We start from the raw sequence: 17,515 nt of genomic DNA, 5'->3' as shown, positions 1-17,515 counted from the left end.
TTAATTTAATATTCCTATGGGCTTTTTAAGCTAATTTCTGTGTGTGTGTGTGTATATGTGTACATATATGATTTTTACTGTTTCCTATTGGTTTTTCGTATGCATTATTGTTGATTATATTACTTCACATAAATTGTAAGACCCTTGAGATAATATTTTTTAATTTATTTTCTACTAAATTTTATGTTGTGTCATATGAAATTCATTTACATAGGTTATAAGCCTCATAATAAATTGTTATAATTTTTGCTTTATATAGTTATATGTATTTTAAAGAAATAGAAGAAAGTGGTCTTTAACAGTTATCCACCTGTTTTTATTGTTCTTTATTCATTCCCATCTATTGGAGTTTCCATGTTGGTCACTTTCTTTCAATGTGAATAATATGAATTTGATTAGTATTTTTCTAATCTGAGAATGCTTTTGTTTCACATTCTTATTCGAAGAGTTTTTCACTTAGTATAGAATTCTGAGGGGAAGACTTTTTAATTTTTTTCTTCAAGATTATTCTCTTCTGTGTTTGTTCCACACTGTTTCTAATTAGAAGTCAAATATTTCATTGTTTCATATGTGATGTGTTGCTTTGCTCGCTTCTTCCAATATTTTACCTTGATTTATGATTTTCAGCTGTCAAAGTATGATGACTCCAGATGTGTTTTATTCCTACTCATTCCATTAGGATTTGCTGACCTTCCTGGATCTTGAAGTTTGTGTTTAATCAAATTCTGAATAGCTTGAAGACCTCATTTCTTCAAATCTTTTTTCTGTCCTGTTTTTACTCTTTGCCTACACCTGTGACAACATTTATACTTGTTTTACTACTTGATTTTGTCTTATAAATCTTTGAGCCTCTGTCTGTATGTATTCTTTTCAGTCTGTAGATTGGATAATCCTTTTTCTTCTGTTGTTTTCAATCTCTATTTAACCCGTTTATTATCACCTCCCTTTTTCATTTTAAATAATAAATCTTTCAGGTCCACTTTTTCCTCTTTTATGATGATACATTTATTTAAGTTTCTAAATATACTCGAATATATACAGGTTGCTTACTAATTTCGAAATGTAGACCTTCTTTTCGGAGAAGGCAATGGCACCCCAGTCCAGTACTCTTGCCTGGAAAATCCCATGGAAGGAGGAGCCTGGTGGGCTGCAGGCCATGGGGTTGCTACAGTAGGACATGACTGAGCGACTTAACTTTCACTTTTCACTTTGATGCATTGGAGAAGGAAATGGCAACCCACTCCAGTGTTATTGCCTGGAGAATCCCAGGGACAGAGGAGCCTGGTGGGCTGCCGTCTATGGGGTCGCACAGAGTCAGACACGACTGAAGCGACTTAGCAGCAGCAGCATCAGACCTTCTTTTGGTCAGTTTCTATTGCCTTTCTTTAGAGAGTGTTGAGTTTTATCCTGGTAGGCATTAATTTACTAGTGTATAACCTTATCTTTTGAAGCATTTTGGAAGCTTTGTTACTACGAGGCTTTGTCATCACTTGACAAGTCTGGGACCTTCCTGAATTCAAGAACACTGAGCAAAAACTTGTTGTTTTTTTTTTTTTTTTTTTTTTGGATGAACTGTGTCTCATCCCTGGTGGCTCAGACGGTAAAGAATCTGCCTACAGTGTGGGAGACTGGGTTCGATCCCTAGGTCGGGAAGATCCCCTGGATAGGGAAATGGCAACCCACTCCAATATCCTTGTCAGGAAAATTTCATGGACTGAGGAGCCTGGCAGGCTACAGTCCATGGGGTCGCTAAGAGTCGGACATGGCTGAGCGACTTAACTTTCTTTCTTTCTATGTCTCTCAGCACCCCAGAGATACTGAAATCTCTATTTAGCCTGCAGTTCCTAGCAGCTGTTCTCTTCCAGGCCTTGCAGAGTCTCACTCAAAATACACGCAACTTAATATTCGACCAACAAATAAGGGGAGTTCCATATAAGTTTCTGGGGCTCCTTCCCTATTTATCCCCCTTCTGGCTTGTATCTTAATGCACATTTCCAGCCAGCACAATAGTCCATAAAACCAATCTGTGCTTTCTCAGTTTAGCATGTCTACTGTGTTCTGCTGGTCCTTTGCTTTCTTCTGTTCTATAAAGTGCCTCTAGATGTAGAGCCAGGGCTCTTGTGGGCTCATTCCACATATTCCCAAACTCTTAAGGATTGCAACCCGTGTCCCTTTGTCCAGGGTTTACAAAGAGTTGCCTCATACAGTTTTCTATTTTATTATTTAATGGCTAGACTAGTATCAATCACACCTCTGTGGTTAGAACCAATGTCAAATCATGTTTTTAGTAGTCCCACATAGGCTACAAACCTTTGGGAAAACACTAAATTATTTGTTTCTTATAGTCTAGGCTTTTCTCCTTTATTATTTTTCTGTGTGCATTTCACAGATATGAAATAATAACTTGACAACCAGAAAACCTTCTAACAACATCTCATGTACTATTTGAATATGACATATGGTTTTTTCAAATTTAACATGAATGACTCACATTTGGGCTCTAGATAATCTCTCTCCCTGCTATTAAACTGAAGGTTTCAGTATGTAATTTGGGAGAATAGATTATGCTAAGATCATGACTATACTATTGTATTTAGAAACATAAATTTTTCTGAGCCTGATCAATGGATCTTTAGGTCATAATAAACAGAGAAGTAGCAAAGTAGGTCAGACAAAAAATGTACATAACACATAATGTAGATATGTGTGCATGTATACCTGGACATAAATATTTCTAATTGTATGAACACTAATAAATATTTCTGTTTATCAGACTTAATTGTGGTTAAATATGGAAAGTCCTTACCTTTCCCCGTCTAGTGAAATATCTCATTTTTGCATCATAATCTTTCTAGTTCAACTCAGGTATATTATCACTACTTGAAATTTTGAGCTCAAAATTCTCTAGCAATACATATATCTTATATTTTTTACTTATTAATTATATAACTAATAGTTGATTTTGGAGACAGGAATTATTACTAAAAAATGTCTGTTCATCTCTTTTATTTGTACCTCTCTACATCCTGTAGTAATCTTTCCTCTGTTTTCAGCATCTTTAAATAGTGAATTTTCACCTAGTAATTGTATCTATGACCTAAGTCCCTTTAGGGTGTTATGCTGCTCAATTATAGCAGGCATATTGTTAAATGTTGTATTATTTTTCCAGCTTTGCAAATTCTACTTTTTGGCAACAATGGTAGTAAAATATCATTACTGTCAGAAAATATTTTATGACTTCTATACTAAATTCCTCCTGGGAAATTTTAAATACATGTGCATATAATTCAAAATCTTATTATTATGAACATGATTCAAATTATTTAAGTACAGAATAAAATTATCTTAAACTGAATTCTGCCTTCAAACTTTTAAAAAGAGATATTAACAAGTATTAAAAGAACCCCAAAGAGAAACATAGAGACTAATCCAATAAAATTTATCACATCAAGAAATCCTTGCAACCAAAAATTTAAAGCACGTTTTTATTATTAAACTTCATTCCTTAAAAATAGCAAATGATGACAGCTCAGACTCTAGTGACTGATTACCTCAGTTTGACTCCTGGTTCTGTCACTTACCTGCTCTCAGTGTTGAGCAAGTTACTTAACCTCTCTGCGCTTCATTTTCTGCATATTTTAAATGAAGACAATAATGTCCCTCTCTCCTCAGATTATTCTGAGGATTAAATATGCTCATAATATAGAATAAGTTTAGAAAAATTCATAAACATGTAATCACTTAACATTCATAAGCAGGTAATCACTTAAGAAACATGTCTAGTTTAAATTATATACTGATTTTAATAATTTTATTATTTCTTGATATCTGAAGTATTATTTATTTTTTGTATCTCTACATATTTTAGGAACATTCCTAGCTCTCTAAATAGTTCATTATATACAAATTACTAGGCTCAGCATATATTACATAATCCTTCTGCATTTATCCCTTGGTAAATACAGAAGACTGGTTTCAGCCCCTTATGGATACCCAAATCTATAAGTGCTCAACTCCCTTATATAAAGTGGTTTAGTACAGTTGGCTGTCTGTAGCCACGGTTTTCTGTTAAATTGGTAGATGTGAAAACCATCAGAGACCTCTATTCACTGGAATAAAGGTCAAACTGCTGCACATCCTATAATAAAATGCATAAGAGAGTCCCCTGCAGCGAACAATTATATGACCCAAAGTGTCAGTAGAGTGAGGTTGAAAAGCTGTTTTAGACTAAACCCTCCACTGAGAAAAAAGGAAATCTTCACATAAATGTTAAAAAATATATTTGAAAAAATCAGAAAGCTACCCAGGCTGTAAAAATTTTCTGGATTACCATCTTACAAAAGGAAATAAAGTGAATAGTCTGGAATCAGGAGCTCTTGTTCACTTTAAATTGGATGTTGGCAAACTGTAACCTCTAAGCCATACTTAGCTTGCTGCCAGTTTTTTGCATAACCCATGTGTGCCTTTAAGCAGCCCAGCCCTGTGAGCCGTGGACACCAAGTGGGAACATCTTCCTCAACCCCCCTACCGCCCCCACCCCGCGTCTACTCTCAGCCCTGCCTTCCCAGGCAATGACTGTCGGTTGCTGCTGCTCGTGGCTCATGTTGGCCTCCACATAAAAGTTAAAAGTTAAGAACTCTGCTTTTAGTAACTGCCAGCAGCCTAGAATCTCAGTTTGGGAAGTGGTTGCCCAATGAGTTGACTCCAATCCACAAGCTTCTTAAGTGGAGTTGGCTGGGTTCCAAAAGGAAAGAGAAGAGTGTACAGAGATCTCAGTTTCAGGGAAGTAGAAAGTTAAACTGATCGTGGAGATCCTTCTCCTTATTCTCCATGCCTGCCTGTCCACCTGGCCTCTCCCCTCGTGCTGGTCACTCTTCATCTGGACAATGTCTCTGCCATATGACAACTGGGCACAAAATATGCTGACCATTGGGATGGCCCTCCCCATGAAAATGAATTAGGACAGGGTAGGAGATAACTCTCTTGCTATGTGATTGCCTATATAGTATATTCAATTTTGTGTTTGAAAAGTCTAAAGTGTTTGTTATCCAGCTTTTTATAGACATAGTCTGCTGATTCCTGCTTTGAGGCAATCGATGGCTGGTTCCATAATCTGTAGATGAGAGGCTGAGAAATTGAGTAGAGCTTTCAGCAGCTTCAAGGATGTCAGAAGACAAAACTTTGATTTATAGAGAGCTAAATAAAAAGTTGTCTGGTAAATGTCAGTTTTCTAAGGGTCATTCATTATATAAGGCTATACCCTAAAATTAAGTGTAGTCAGGACCTTACAAGTGGTCCCCCAAATTGAAGCCCTGTGACAAATAATAAGTCTTGATTTGTAATAGTTTTCACAGTCTCTACTTGCATGGCAGAAAACAGTGCAGCTCTCTGGAGGAAAAAAACATTTTCCAATGCCTCAAAAATATCTGTATAATCTTTACATACACTTTCCAGCAGTCTATCGAATATACTGGGTGTTCAGAAACTGAGGCTCAAAAGCCAAGAGGAAAAAGTGACAATAGAAACAGATGCACAGGAGATCCAGATAATCAAATCATCCAATGAAATGTTAAAATAATTATAATTAAAATATGCAAGGAATTAAAGACAAGTTGGTCAACTTTGGCAGGTAACTAAAAAGAATGTAATGAAAATATTAGAAATAAAATATGAATGATACCTAAAAGTATAGAATACTCAAAGAACTCAAAGGAAGGGTTAACTCTGGATTTCATATGTATGATTTCTAGGTCTATTTCTATTATTGGATTTATCTTCTGGTTAAGGAAAATTTTTTTTCCTTTGTAGTTCTAGTAGTTTTTATTTTATATTAGACATTATCAATCTTATGTTGTTGAGCATCTAGGTTTTGTTATTTTGTTTTATTATTGAATTTTGGGGTGCTATTTATGTTAGCAGTTAATTTTCTTGTTCAGTCGCTCAGTCATGTCCGACTGTTTGTGACCCCATGGACCACAGCACGCCAGGCCTCCTTGTCTGTCACCAACTCCTGGAGTTTACTCAAACTCTTGTCCACTGAGTCAGTGATACCATCCAACCATCTCATCCTCTGTCATCCCCTTCTCCTCCTGCCTTCAAACTTTCCCAGCATCAGAGTCTTTTCAAATGAGTCAGCTCTTTGCATTAGGTAGTCAAAGTATTGGAGTTTCAGTTGCAGCATCAGTCCTTCCAGTGAACACTCAGGACTGATCTCCTTTAGGATGGACTGGTTGGCTCTCCTTGCAGTCCAAGGGACTCTCAGGAGTCTTCTCCAACACCACAGTTCAAAAGCATCAATTCTTCGGCACTCAGCTTTCTTTAGTGTCCAACTCTAACATCCATACATGACGACTGGAAAAACCATAGCCTTGACTAGATGGACCTTTGTTGGCATATCAGTTGTTCCTTTTAGAGGTTGTTTTTAAAGCTTTTTAAATTTGGAGCTGTATTGGATTTACATATAAGGTGTGGTTCTTACAGGGTCTTTCAATTGTCTTGATTATTCTGCAATCTTTCTTAGTCCTTTGAAATCATGCTCTAGTAGTCATTTGGAGCCATTTTCATGCCCTAGTAGTTTCTCTTTCTCCAGTGTTTGTTCTTTGCTTGGCCACTTAGATTCTTTCACTCTATAAGTTCTTCTTGATATTAAGCCAAAATCTCAGGCAGGATCTCTGTGCAGATTTGTGGAGGTCTTATACTGCACATTTCACTTCTTTCCAGTAACCTTCCTCAATTATTTCATCCAACTCACTAGCCTTGAGCCCCAGTCTCTGTCTTAATACAGTGATACTGCTTTGTTGTACTTAGGCATTCTCTTCCCATACCACAACTAGAAAGTATCTCTAGCAGAAAGCCCAAGTAATCATGAATGTCAGGATTTCTTAAGAATCTTAGTACTGTGCTTGCTATCTGTTGTAAAATCTCTGAAGCAAGTTGTAACATATATTTTTGTCTACTTCTATAGTTATTTATAGGCTTCTCTGGTGGCTCAATGGTAAGGAACCTGCCTGCCAATGCAGGAGACTTTGGTTCAATCCCTGGGTCAGGAAAATCCCCTGGAGAAGAAAATGGTAACCCACTCTATTATTCTTGCCTGGGAAATTCCATGGTTAGCAGAGCCCAGTGGGCTAAAGTCCCTGGAGTCACAAAGAGTCAGACACAAGTTAGCGATTAAAACAACAACAGTTATTTATGGCAGGAAGACATGTTCAACACCAGATAAGACATGTTCAACATCAGATACCCCGTTATGGTCAGAAGGGGAAGTATATATTACTAGTGTTCTTATAAATATTTTATCTCTTGTTTATTTTCCTTTGATTACCTACTCATGATACTTATGTATCTTCAAGACAAGTACTTTGGATGAATATAATGTAGTTAAATATGTAGGAGGCATTCAATTTTGGCATTGGTATTACAACTGTGAATGTATTTAACTGAAAGATTAGATGAAAATACTGAGTTTTAAATACATCTCTGCTTACTGGGAAATAATCTTCTGTTGTAAGAGCAGAGGGCCCCACTCTTTGCTGTGAGTCCCTTTCTTCCAGGTTTCTGAGTAGTCATTACATAATTAAATCCTTGAAGGTGAAGTGAAAGTGTTAGTTGCATCAATGTCCTACTTATTGAGACCACATGGACTATAGCCCACTGTGCTCCTCTGTCCATGGGATTCTCCAGGCAAGAATACTGGAGTGGGTAGCTATTCCCTTCTCCAGGGCATCTTCCCAATCCAGAGATTGAAGCCACATCATCTGCATTGCAGGTGGAGTCTTTACCATCTGAACCACCATAGAAGGCCTTATGTGTTAATAATTAGGCCAGCAGTCCAGGTGAACAAAATCTGTTTCTGACTTTATTTCCCTTGATCATTATGATAGTGTGCTCCCAAATTGTTATTTTCTGTGGAATTTTTATCATATTACAGCCTACATATAAGAATAATAAATTCATATAAACTTTTAACTAGGTTGTATTTGGTTTCCATTCTCCAAACAAAACTTTTTCTGATCATATAAAAAATTATTTATAGCTGAAATAAAAGCTTTTGTGTCCTCCAGTTTTTCATTAGTTTGAAAATAAAAATTAGAATTTGAGTGAAAAGAATGAATATACAAATTAAACCTTAAGTTCAAACATAATCATACTTAATGGTAAGTAACTTGAAGCTTTCCCACCAAGATAAAATACAAAGCAAAGATATCCAATCACACTGCTACTTTTCAACATCATACTGTAAGCTCTAATAAAATAACACAGTGAATTAAAAGGTATATAGATTACAAAGGAAGAAAGATAAAATTATTTGTTTGTAGATAACATGGTCATCTATGATTGCAGCCATGAAATTAAAAGATGCTTACTCCTTGGAAGGAAAGTTATGACCAACCTAGACAGCATATTAAAAAGTAGAGACATTACTTTGCCAACAAAGGTCCCTCTAGTCAAGGCTATGGTTTTTCCATTAGTCATGTATGAATGTGACAGTTGGACTGTGAAGAGGGCTGAGCACTGAAGAACTGATTCTTTTGAACTGTGGTGTTGGAGAAGACTCTTGAGAGTCCCTTGGACTGCAAGGAGATCCAACCAGTCCATTCTGAAGGAGATCAGCCCTGGGATTTCTTTGGAAGGAATGATGGTAAAGCTGAAACTCCAGTACTTTGGCCACCTCATGCGAAGAGTTGACTTATTGGAAAAGACTCTGATGCTGGAAGGGATTGGGGGCAGGTTGAGAAGGGGACGACCAAGGATGAGATGGCTGGATGGCATCACTGACTTGATGGACGTGAGTCTGAGTGAACTCCGGGAGTTGGTGATGGACAGGGAGGCCTGACGTGCTGCAATTCATGGGGTCACAAAGAGTTGGACATAACTGAGTGGCTGAACTGAACTGAACTGATGAAGAAAATTCAAAAGGATCAACCAAGACATTCCAGGAATCAGTAGTAATTATAGCAAAGTGATAGGGTACAGGATTAATACTCAAGTCATTTGCCGTCCAAGTCCATCATGTTGCTGCAAACAGCGAAATTCATTCTTTATGTGTCTTAGTAATATTCCATTGTGTGTGCATATAGGCCACATCTTCTTTATCCATTCATCTGTTGATGCACATTTAAGTTGCTTCCATACCTTGGCAATTATAAATAATGCTGCTGAGAAGATCAAAGTGTGTGTATCTTTTTAAATTTTTTAGTTATACCCAGGAGAAGAATTGGTAGGTCATATGCTACTTCTATTTTTATGCTAAGTGAACTAAGCCAGAGATGGACAAATACTGTATGATATGACTAATATATAGAATTTTAAACAAAAAAGAAGCATACTCACAGATACAGAGGTTAAACTAGTAGTTACAAGCAGGGAGTCAGAAGCAGGGAGGAGCAATATAGGGGAAGGGGGGAAGATTTAGTAAGGGATTACATGAAATCATATGTGTGAAGTTTTTGAAATTTTTATAATAGAGTATTTAAAGACTCTTTCATTCAATAAAAAGTCAATTGTTTTTCTGTATACTGGTAGTGAACAGGTGGAGTGTGAAATTAAAAATACACCTCCATTTATATTAGCACTCCCCCAAATGAAATACTGAGGTATTAATCTAACAAAGTAAGTATAAAATATATATGAGAAAAATTAGAAAACTCTGAATAAAACAAAATAAGGTTAAAATAATGGAAAGATATTCCATGTTTGTGAGCAGGAAGACTCAATATTGTTGAGATGTCAGTTCTTCCCAACTTGATATATAGATTCAATGCAATCCAAATCAAAATTCCAGCAAGTCACTTTAAGATACTGACAAACTAATTATTAAGTTTGCATAGAAAAAGCATAGAATTCAGGATAGCCAATAAATGTTGAAGGGAAGGAGCAAAGTCAGAGGACTGATGCCATCCTATTTCAAGGCCTAGTATGAAGCTAAAATCATATATGATTTATAAGACAATATGGTATTACTGAAAGAGCAAACTAATAGATCAGTGATACAGAATAGAGAGACCAGAAATAAATCCACATAATATGTAGTCAACACATCTTTGACAGAGAAGAAAGCTAGTATTATAGAGCACAGGTGGTCTTTTCAACACATGGTGCTAGAACAACTAGAAATCCAAATGCAAAAAAAAAAAAAAAAAAGAATCTGGACACAGACCTTACACACCATTCACAAAAATTAATTCAAAATGTATATATCTCAAATTGCAAACTATAACATTCCTAGAAGATAAGAGAAAATCTAGATGACCATGGGTATGGTGATGTTTTAGATGTATCTCCAAAGACATGATCCATGAAAGAAATAATTGATAAGTTGGAGTTCATTAAAATTAAAAACTTCTGCTCTGTGAAAAACAATCTCAATAAAATGAGAAGAAACGATATAGACAAGAGAAAATATTTGCGAAAGACACGTCTGATAAAGGACTGCTATCCAAAATGTACAAAAAATTATTGAAATTCAGCAAGAAGAAAACAACTTGATTTTTTTAAAAGTCAAAAATCTTAAGAGAAATTTCACCAAAGAAGATGTATGGATGGCAAGTGTGTTTGATTTCTCGGTTGAGAAGATTGCCTGGAGGTGGCCATGGCAACCTACTCCAGTATTCTTGCCTGGAGAATCCCCACGGATGGAGGAGCCTGGCAGGCTACAGTCCATGGGGTCGCAAAGACTCAGACATGACTGAGTGACTAAGTTGGACACAACTGCTTGACAGCAAGTGTATAAAAAGATGTTCCACATCATATGTCATCAGGAAATTGCAAATTAAAGCAATGACATACCATTACATTGCATTTTTAGAATGGCAAAATGCAGTTCAAACCTGCATTATTCAGGGGTCAGCTGTATTTCATTAGTGAATACCTATGAACTGGAGAACACTGGCTGATAATGGTGTGTCAGTGTAGACGGAGAAGGCGATGGCACTCCACTCCAGTACTCTTGCCTGGAAAATCCCATGAACGGAGGAGCCTGGTGGGCTGCAGTCCATGGGGTCGCTAAGGGTCAGACACGACTGAGTGACTTCACTTTCACTTTTCACTTTCATGCATTGGAGAAGGAAATGGCAACCCACTCCAGTGTTCTTGCCTGGAGAATCCCAGGGACGGGGGAGCCTGGTGGGCTGCCATCTCTGGGGTCGTACAGAGTCAGACACGACTGAAGCGACTTAGCAGCAGCAATGTAGAGTCCACTTATGTATCTTTCAATAGTAAATAACATAGTTCTATATGGTTTGTGGTTGATTGAATTACAGATGCAAAAGAACCATGTGAATACGGAGGCCCACTGTGAGTTACATGCAGATTAACCCCATGTTGTTAATGAATCATCTGTATTCTGCGCAGCGGTTATAATGGGAATTAAATGATGTGAAAGTTGATAATTTTCATAAATGCCTCTTACAATGTAACTCAGTAACTCTCAAATTATTGAGATTAACTCCAAAGACATCTGAAGGTCCAGTGGTAGCAGTTTATGAAACGCTGATATAATTCATTGTATTAATTAGAGCATGATATGTTCTTGTAACTTTTGAGACAATACATGCGAAAAATGAATTGCAGCTATTAGTAAACTATCTTTCTCTTCCCTTACAGAGTGAGATGTTCTGGAAAGAATCTTGGAGAATTCTATTATTTGTCCTATTAATTATTTTTGTTTATGGAAATTTATTTTCTGGGTCTCTTTTCTGTTTTGTATAATTAGACATTTGAACCAATGGTCACCAAGAACACTGTCAGCTACATGTTCATGAGTTTCTTAGTGGAAATATGTAAGGTGTTTCAAAAAGTCTTAACTGTCTTCCTCAAGTAATATTAGGAAATGATACTTTTTAATTTTCTTTTGTTTTTCTGTAAAATGCTTATTTTGCTTTCACCAACCTTTGCATGCAATAAGCCTCTAGTCAGAATTGGTTTCACTCAAAGGCAGAACAGTTATTTATCTATTTAATTTTGAGTGACTATACTCAAGGCTTCCCTGGCAGCTCAGACAGTAAAGAATATGCCTGCAATGCGAAAGACTGGGTTTGATCCCTGGGTTGGGAAGATCCTCTGGAGAAGGGAATGGCAACCCACTCCAGTATTCTTGCCTGGAGAATTCTATAGAGAGAGGACAAAAACAAAACCATTTGCTCATTCTATCATTCTGTTGATTCAATCTATCTATCTCTTTACTGACTAATAACTAAACATAAGAAAATTCCATAGTGAACATGCTAATATTAAGGGTTACTGTGGGGTCTTAAAATTGATGAAGCAGAAGTTTTATTTGACTTTAAGAATGTTTTTAATTACCGTAAAGATAATTTGGAATTTGTGCTCTTTAGATCTCAGTCTTATGCTAGGCTACTTATGTTTGTGATATTTTCCTGCCTCCTGAAGACATTTAAATGTATGCAAACCCTAGCTTAAGGTATCGTTATGTGTCAAATAGTAGTATATTGTTACAAATTCACTTTATTAGTCTTTATCAAGAAGTGAAGCTGGGCCTCTAAACAAAGGTTTGAAGAGGAGTGTGGCTGTTAGTATCATCTGGAGTAAAGATGAGGAACATGTCAGGTATCCTAGGGAGCTGGTGTTGAGGTCTGGGAAGGTCAGAGATAAAATAAACCCTGGATATTTTAGTGATACTTGATTTTTTTTTTTTTGATAAAAAGTTGAAAGTGAAAGTGAAGTTGCTTAGTCGTGTCCAACTCTTTGCAACCCCATGCACTGTAACCTATCAGGCTCCTCTGACCATGGGATTTTCCAGGCAAGAGTACTGGAGTGGGTTGCCATTTCCTTCTCCAAAACTATTGATAGCTTAGGTAAAAGAAACTATAGAAAAGTATTGTCATTTATTTAGGAGGTGGAATTAAAATTTAACACAACTCATTGATATTTGAAACAAAATTAATCATTTACTGTGAGAACAGAGCCATGGACCCTGCAAAATTATTTTTATGTATGCTTCAAATTATTTGTGTATTATTGTTAACAGTAACTGTATTGACTGCATTTTCCAAATGAATTTCTATTCTCTGTTCCTCTTATTTAATTCCTATTACTAATAGTACTTTTATTTCAGTGAGAAGATGGAAAGAATTATATGAAAATGAACAAATTGTGTGAGGTTGGCTCTAAAAGTCAAGGTAGACTTGGTAGGCAGGCATGATAATGAGTGTGCCTTTATGTTCTTATGAAGAATTAGATAAAATATTAAAATAAAATGTGTGATATCCTAAAACAGGCCCTAAGAAGTGTATATCTTGAAGATATTCTAAGATCAGCACTCAGTTGCCTTAAATATTTTCAAAAACAAGTAGTAGAAAACACTAAACATATTTCCAAGATGAGCAGTTTAAAGGCAGCTTAGTGGCCAGTAGCCAAATAGTTTTAGCAAGGTTGCCTTACTCATTTCACTCTTACAGATACCTTGGGCTTACTAGCTTTTCAAAGCCTTTGAAAATATTGGAGACCTAAAAGTTATTGGTTCCAAAATACAGAAAAAAATTTGTTGTGGGGAGGGAGGTGGGAGGGGGGTTCATGTTTGGGATCGCATGTACACCCATGGTGGATCCATGTCAATGTATGGCAAAACCAATACAGTATTGTAAAGTAAAATAAAGTAAAAATAAAAATTAAAAAAAAAGATTAATATTAAAGATGCACAAAATAGGGCAGTTTCATCTAGTGATTTGCAATACAAACCAAGCCAATACAATACAAACCATCTACTTTTAGATGGCTATACAGAAATATTGTTTAGTAAGGATGTGTATACATTTTGACATCTGATATTATGTGAGGGGTGACAGGGCATCACAAATAATTGCCTATAGCCTAAGAAGTTAAAATGTCTCTCATTCCTTTTCTCTCTGTTGTTCTCTCTCTCTTTCCCCCTCCTCTGTTTACTACTCTTACAAACATCCTCCTTTCTTATGCTCGTCTCATTTTTCCACTCCTCTCATACAGGCAACTAGTTGAACTCATAGTAGCTCTACCTTTTGTAAGATAGGTAGCAAAGACTTTTTGTTCATGAAGAATAAAATCATTACAAATTCTTTTGAACTTAAAAAATTACCATGGCCAGTTTTTCAGTGTTCTACATCCATTAAAGACTGATTTTATCTAAGTTATTTTCTGTCAACCATTCTTTTATTGGATCAGGTATTTCATTAGAGAACACATGAGTAAGTGCTACTGTTGCTTTTTTAATGATATCTACTCATCATTTGGATTTTGGAAATATTTTCAGGGTAGTTAAGACTTTAAAAGCAGAAGCACATGTTATTTCATTTGCTACCACTGAGAGCTTTGGGGGAATGGCAAAGAAAATATATTGTTATATTTTGCTAGGAGGTTCGTTCCAAGATTTAGTTTATATTATTGTTTTTAAACATATAAATGAGAAGTCAAATGTTTATTTTTAATGATGAATAATTTGATAATGGCAATCAGTAAAGAAAAAAAATACTTTATCAGGGGAGCTTTTATTTTAAGATTCCTGGGGAAACAGTCTAGGGCTTCCCTGATAGTTGAGTTGGTAAAGAATCCACCTAGACTGAACCATGAAAATGAGTTCATACTGTTCTAAAAATGACAATTTCTTCTGCCTCCTAAGTAATTTCAGGATTGAGGAACACTTCTAAACCTGCCGTTATTTATTGTTAGTTAAATGTAGTAAACATAATATTGTACAAATTTCAGTTATAATATCTGTTTCTGTCAAAATATAAAATTTCTGGTTACACTAGTTCTTTCTGAATTGTTTTTGATAACTCTCATTCAAGGTCATTACAAGCTTTATTTTCTAATGATAGATAGGGTGTCTTCATTTGACATGCTACCAATTATTAGGTTACCTCTAAAAATTTATATGCTTTAATTAGATCATATGTTTAGTGAACATATAGAATAATCTTTGGCTTAATTTTTGATGTTGCAACCACCTCATTAAAAGAAAAATTCATTGCATTTGCACATAGCTTGCTTAAATTGACTAAGCAGGTGATATTGTGGTTTAAAACTCTTTAATAAATCATAGCCATATGATTCTTTTATTATTATTATTTTTACATTCTTTTTTTTTTTTTTTTTACTTTATTTTACTTTAAAATATTGTATTGGTTTTGCCATACATCAACATGAATCCTCCATGGGTGTACACGTGTTCCCAATCCTGAACCCCTCTCCCACCTCCCTCCCCATAGCATCTCTCTGGGTCATCCCAGTGCACCAGCCCCAAGCATCCTGTATCCTGCATTGAACCTATACTGGCGATTCATTTCTTATATGATATTATACATGTTTCAATGCCATTCACCCACATCATCCCACCGTCTCTCTCTCCCACAGAGTCCAAAAGACTGTTCTATACATCTGTGTCTCTTTTGCTGTCTCACATACAGGGGTATTGTTACCATCTTTCTAAATTCCACATATATGCGTTAGTATACTGTATCAATGTTTTTCTTTCTGGCTTACTTCACTCTGTATAATCGGCTCCAGTTTCATCCACCTCATTAGAACTGATTCAAATGTATTCTTTTTAATGGCTGAGTAATACTCCATTGTGTATATGTACCACAGCTTTCTTATCCATTCATCTGCTGATGGACATCTAGGTTGCTTCCATGTCCTGGCTATTATAAACAGTGTTGCGATGAACACTGGGGTACACATGTCTCTTTCAATTCTGGTTTCCTTGGTGTATATGCCCAGCAGTGGGATTGCTGGGTCATAAGGCAGTTCTATTTCGAGTTTTCTAAGGAATGTCCATAGTGTTTTCCATAGTGGCTGTACTAGTTTGCATTCCCACCAACAGTGTAAGAGGGTTCCTTTTTCTCCACACCCTCTCCAGCATTTATTGCTTGTAGACTTTCAGATAGTAGCCATTCTGATGGGCATGAAATTGTGATTTTGATTTGCATTTCTCTGATAATGAGTGATGTTGAGCATCTTTTCATGTGTTTATTAGCCATCTATATGTCTTCTTTGGAGAAATGTCTATTTAGTTCTTTGTCTTATTTTTTGATTGGGTCATTTATTTTTCTGGAATTGAGCTGCATAAGCTGCTTGTATATTTTTGAGATTAGTTGTTTGTCAGTTGCTTCATTTGCTATTATTTTCTCCCATTCTGAAGGCTGTCTTTTCACCTTGCTTATATTTTCCTTTGTTGTGCAGAAGCTTATAATTTTAATTAGATCCCATTTGTTTATTTTTGCTTTTATTTCCAGTATTCTAGGAGGTGGGTCATAGAGGATCCTGCTGTGATTTATGTCAGAGAGTGTTTTGCTTATGTTCTCCTCTAGGAGTTTTATAGTTTCTTACATTTAGACCTTTAATCCATTTTGAGTTTATTTTCTGTATGGTGTTACAAAGTGTTCTAATTTCATTCTTTTACAAGTGGTTGGCCAGTTTTCCCAGTACCACTTGTTAAAGAGATTGTCTTTACTCCATTGTATATTCTTGCCTCCTTTGTCAAAGAGAAGGTGTTCATAGGTGTGTGGATTTATCTCTGGGCTTTCTATTTTGTTCCATTGATCTATATTTTTGTCTTTGTGCCAGTACCATACTGTCTTGATGACTGTGGCTTTGTAGTAGAGCCTGAAGTCAGGCAGGTTGATTCCTCCAGTTCCATTATTCTTTCTCAAGATTGCTTTTTCTATTTGAGTTTTTTTTGTATTTCCATACAAATTGTGAAATTATTTGTTCCAGCTCTGTGAAAAATACCACTGGTAGCTTGATAGGCATTGCATTGAATCTGTAGATTGCTTTGGGTAGTGTACTCATTTTCACTATATTGATTCTTCCAATCCATGAACATGGTATATTTCTCCATCTATTAGTGTCCTCTTTGATTTCTTTCACTAGTGTTTTATAGTTTTCTATATATAGGTCTTCAGTTTCTTTAGGTAGATATATTCCTAAGTATTTTATTCTTTTCATTGCAATGGTGAATGGAATTGTTTCCTTAATTTCTTTTTCTACTTTCTCATTATTAGTATATAGGAATGCAAGGGATTTTGTGTGTTGATTTTATATCCTGCAACTTTATTCTATTCATTGATTAGCTCTAGTAATTTTCTGGTGGAGTCTCTAGGGTTTTCTATGTAGAGGATCATGTCATCTGCAAACAGTGAGAGTTTTACTTCTTCTTTTCCGATTTGGATTCCTTTTATTTCTTTTTCTGCTCTGATTGCTGTGGCTGGCCAAAACTTCCAGAACTATGTTGAATAGTAGTGGTGAAAATGGGCACCTTTGTCTTGTTCCTGACTTTAGGGGAAATGCTTTCAATTTTTCACCATTGAGGATAATGTTTGCTGTGGGTTTGTCATATATAGCTTTTATTATGTGGAGGTATGTTCCTTCTAGTCCTGCTTTCTGGAGAGTTTTTATCATAAATGGATGTTGAATTTTGTCAAAGGCTTTCTCTGCATCTATTTGTGGTAAATTACATTGATAGATTTGCATATATTGAAGAATCGTTGCATCCCTGAGATAAAGCCCACTTGGTCATGGTGTA

The sequence above is a fragment of the Budorcas taxicolor genome, chromosome 7, assembly GCF_023091745.1.
Source record: "Budorcas taxicolor isolate Tak-1 chromosome 7, Takin1.1, whole genome shotgun sequence".
Taxonomy (NCBI): domain Eukaryota; kingdom Metazoa; phylum Chordata; class Mammalia; order Artiodactyla; family Bovidae; genus Budorcas; species Budorcas taxicolor.
The sequence above is the reverse complement of the archived record's forward strand: the minus strand, read 5'-3'. Positions refer to the sequence as shown.